The following is a 5,281-nucleotide window of genomic DNA, read 5'->3' as shown; positions in this document are numbered from 1 at the left end:
CATAAAGTAAGCTTTTATACAGATTATTGTGGTTGTGATTTATTAAGACTCAGATCTGCACAAAAAAGAATTATGGGTCATTTTGCCAGTTTGGATGTCCTTGACCTCCTTGACGTTATGTAGGAATATGCTTTGCGCAAAATTTATAAAAAATTTTGTCCCAAATCCACACAAATCTGAAACTTTCAATTTGAAAATCCTATTGTTTTTCTTAGAAGTACGACAGGACCATTTTAAAAGTATTAAAGAATCTCAACCTGTCTGAATGAGGAATCAACAGCCCCTGGATTGGATTTGTCATGTTCAGGTTGTGTTAAACTCATTAAAATTTTTATATGGCATTTCTTTTCCACAGCCTGTACAAAATTTCCACCACGGAAATACTCGTTTTGCTGGAGGATGTCCATTCATTTTGTTTAGCGTGCAGTCGAGGAAGGCTAGCAAACTAGCCACATCCAACATGTAACTGCTAGTAACTGAATCAAAGGACTAATGGTTAAAACTCTGAAGAAAGCTAAACTCTAAGACTGTGTGAGTTGGCACGGCATCACACTCTAATCTATCACAAGGTATTTTGTGGTACTGCTTTGCAGAATTGATTCAGCTGTTGACAGCAAGCTGAGGAAGGAACAAGTTAGATTCAGGAAAGTGGGGGATGCATGGTCCAAATGTTCCAAGAAACATCCAACAGTGCTAGGAAACACATGCTGTAACACATCAACTACATTGACTTCAAAAAGTATTTTTTTTGCACCATGATACCCTATGGAAGCTCTAAAGACACTGATAGTTGTACGAATCAGTGCAGCGTCATTGTATTCAAAGCTTTTGTAAAACTTGGGTAATGCATAGAGCGGCTCCCAGTAAAAAAAAACAGGCTGTTCCCCATTCTCTTTCTTACTGCTGTCAACTGGATTATGCACAGAACAACAGTTGATAAACCAAAAGGATCCCATGGAGCCCTTTCTCCCAGTCAGAAGATGTGGATGAACTTGCAGTGCAACCAACCATCTGTTGAAGACCGAGACGCTGAACAGATACACAGAGCTGGACTCAACACCTTCAAGACTCAAGTAATGTGCATGAACACCAACATAACTAGACCAATCACGATTAATCACAAGCCACTTGAGACTGGGCAGGACTTATTTTATTTTACCATTATTTTACCAGGAAGTCCCATTGAGATCAAAAATCTCTTTTACAAGAGAGACCCGGCCAAGGTAGCAGCCGTACAGAATCACAACATATTAAAATGCAGCATACAACATGATATACAAAAATCCACAATAAAACAGAAGAACAGCTATTCAAACACAGTGGCCTCTCCAGAAAAACAACTACATGTCTCCATCACCACATTCTTTATGATGCCCTTAAATTCATCAATGGATATAAATGTGTCTTAATTTTAGATCATTTTGTAGATTATTCCATTCCCATGGTGCATAGTAGGAAAAGTGTTTAGGATGCCTATGGTAACAGCACAAGAGATTATGTCCTTTTTTCCTATATTTATATATAAGTGATCAATGATGTTTAATGGATACACTTTCAAAAATAGCAGTTTTAAAGCAGTTTAAGCAGTTAAAACAAAGATTATATTAAAGTTAATGCATTTTCAAAACAAAACAAAAATTACAGGCCATTGCAGCTCCAGTTAATGCATCAAAACCAGACTTGGTGTTGATTGGCAGCCTATCTAAACTGTTTAAACCCTTCCTCCAGGCAGATTACAGTGTTTGAACTGACACACAACTGCTGAACCAGGGGAGTCAGTATGTCTGCCAATCATGGGCCAGTGTGGCTGTTCTGGGTGAAAACCTAGTCTTCAAATTCATTAAAAAAATACCCTACTAACTACAGTTATTTGAAAAATATGAAACGCATTAATATTGTCCTGACAGAAAATAAATTAATAAAAATGAATAACATGGAGGCTTGCAGTAAATATGTCTGATAGTATAGGTAACATTAGTTTATTGTGTTGAATTTATTTTGTAAGGTTTATCATATATTTCACTATTAATACATTTCAATTCAATTAATTACAGACAGCTCTGAAATATTAATTATTTTGAGCATTACACAGATAACTATTATTGCCGATATTATTGCTATAGTTGCTATCATTATTATTATTATGTAGCAACTAAAACTATTATTATCATTGTATAGGCCTAATTATAAAATTTTAGTGGGTCAGTGCCCCGAATTAATTTTAGTTCCTATCGGTTGTGTTGGGGACGTTTTGGAGGGACACACACATTCTCTGTCGCACGATAGAACCTCCTTGGTCCATGCCTTGGTCGCACGAGACGGGCCGAGTTGTATTACCTGGCAGATTGCCGTTTTATCCAGGTATTAAAAGACGATAGAAGACTGTAGCTCGGTTATTGCCCACAGAGCCGAGGGACTGGAGTCATTAGTAACTCACCTACAACACTGTCACAACCATCTGCAAACCACACGGCAGTCTAATAACAGAGAGCGTTTGAACGTGCCGGTGTTTATTTGCAGTTTCAAGTAGATCACATCAAATGAACATAGTCAGTGAAGAGATTGTTGTCATTACGGTACACCCCCCGAAAAAAAGGAAAAAAAAAAGGCAGAAAGAAAACAAAGTCTTGCATACCATGGCAAACTGTTGAGCCATCCTTCACACAGTGATTGGACATGTTGCTCGATTCCTTCAGTGCGAGAGAAGTAGTAACTGACTGAATGAAAAGGTGTGTGATCCAATTCAGAAAGTGAATTGCCAAGTTATTCACTTTAATGTGATGTAACACGACCTCTAGCCATGTTGGAGGTGCTCAGCTCTTGGCAACAGATGAGAAATACTGATTGCATTTTTAAATTGATACATAATGTTGATCCATCTCAACAGTATCAAATAGACATGGTTCATTTCTATATTATTTTGTCTGGGAACTGATCATTTCACCACTGATACATCTGACTGATATTATTGTTTAGATGATCTCACCTTGTTAGTTAGCTTAGTTTTAGTTAGCTAACCATCTGGTTAGGGTTATTAACACACACACAGTGGCTAACAGTAGGTGGTTAGTAATAAGTAGTGACCTGTTATTATATGTTAGGTAGCTGACAAAGCTACAAAACAACTTTTTATTTTGGCTAACTGAGCTGACTTGCTGCACGAGTGCTGACTAAGACCAAAAGGAGAGCACACATTACACCTATTTTAATGTCTTCACACTGGTTACCTGTTAGTTTTCGTATTGATTTTAAAATTATTTTATTAGCTTATAAAGCACTACATGGCCTTGCACCAGTCTACCTCTCAGAAATGCTTTTGGTTTATGAACCAGGAAGGCCCCTCAGATCCTCCGGTTCTTCTCTTTTAGCTGTTCCACAAAGCAGAACAAAAACATTTGGTGATGCTGCTTTCAGCCATCACGCTCCAAGCCGCTGGAACAGCCTTCCAGAGGATCTGAGAGGAGCTGAAAATATTGATATTTTTAAACGTAAACTAAAAACCTGTCTATTCAGTCTGGCTTTTATGTAGTGTTTTATAATTTTATGGTTTTAGTATTTATACTTATTTTATTTATTATCATTATTATTATATTATTATAATTATTTATTTTATTCTATTTTGTTTTATCAACATTTTACTGTTGATCATTATTATTTATTTTATTCTATTTAATTTTATTAACTACGTTTACTATAATCAATTTATTTTGTGTAGTATTTCATAATTTTATATTTATTGTTACTTTTATTGCTTGTATTATTATTTTTTTTTATTATTTATCTTTTATTATCTTAACTACCCATCTTTTATTGTTGTCTTATTCAATTAACTTTTGGGGTTTTTTGGTTGTTTTGGTACGCATTAGTCTCTAAATCCATTTTTAACATCCTACGTTTTGTCAATCGCTTGTAAAGCACTTTGAATTGCATTTGATTTGTTTGAGGTGCTATATAAATAAAGTTTGATTGATTGATTGATTGACTTCTTAAACTACAACTTGTACTTCTCTGGAGAAGAGGCTACTAGGGCTAAAGACAAGAAAACGTGGAAACAAATGACTGTTAGAACAGTCATTTTTAGGCAGCATTTTTAGCTATAATGTTGCTGTATAAACCCACGACTTGTACTCTTTTCAGATGTTAGTGTGTGACTGGGACCGGGTCCTGGACAGGTATGTACCTTCATGTGGAATGCTGCTGTTTGTTGAAGTTTCAATTTGGTGGTACTTGCATTATTGAATCAAATTACAGTTAAAAGGAACAATATGTTTATGAGTAGAGACTAGTTGACAAAATAGACTTTTTTCACAGCAGCCATTTTGACGTGTCATAGCAGGTAAACACAGGTGTAACTAATAACATTAATGATGGTTCCATTCCATTTAAGTGTTGCAGTGCCATTCCAGTGAGCCAACATGCACAACACCAAGGCCCTGGCACTGGAACACCTAAATGGAATGGAACCATCATTAATGTTATTAGTTACACCTATGTTTACCCTGCTATGACACGTCAAAATGGCTGCTGTGAAAAAGGTCTATTATTCTTGGTGACATCGTTCGCGAAAAACTTTAGGAAAACAAAGATATTGTTACAGGAGACAATGAAACGATTACCTAGCTAGATCAAGGATTGCGTTCCAGGTATTAGTCCGGTGTTTCAAGGGAAAAAGAGATCTTGCTAGAAAATTAGTTTTGAACACTGAAGTCCAAAAAATTCAACACTGAACACTGCTTATTTGTGACTTGGCAAGTGGCCATTTTGATTTTGTGCCTTGTAGAAGAGATTGCTGCATCATCATTGGACCCATAATCACAAGAACAAGGTCATCAGTGTTATGGCTTTTAAACAGAAGTTACCAACATATGAGTTATAGATAAAAAAAAAAAAAACAAGAACAAACAAGAAAGATTACTAACTTGCTCCCTGGTTACCACAATAAAGCATATGCTAGCTAGCTAGTTTTATGGGAGTTATCAGCACAGTTTGGACGTAACTTTGACCAGTCACTCTTGGCTGAAAATTCCCATTGTATAATCATCATTATAATCTTCATCACTATGGCTAGTACCACATGTATTTTTGCGCAGCTACCACTGTGCTTAAAGCAATACTCCACTTAGTTTTAACATGGGGGTTATTTGGCACTTGACCGCCATGAAAACCAGAATATAAATTAATCAACAAGATCAGATGCAGCGTTTGTAGCGTTCAGATTTTTACTTCCCATTCATTTGAATGAGGCCATGAAAATAGCCTGAAAACTGGCATTCAACACGTT

This window comes from Centroberyx gerrardi, chromosome 16 (assembly GCF_048128805.1).
Source record: "Centroberyx gerrardi isolate f3 chromosome 16, fCenGer3.hap1.cur.20231027, whole genome shotgun sequence".
In the NCBI taxonomy this organism is placed as follows: domain Eukaryota; kingdom Metazoa; phylum Chordata; class Actinopteri; order Beryciformes; family Berycidae; genus Centroberyx; species Centroberyx gerrardi.
This window is presented reverse-complemented; position numbering follows the sequence as displayed.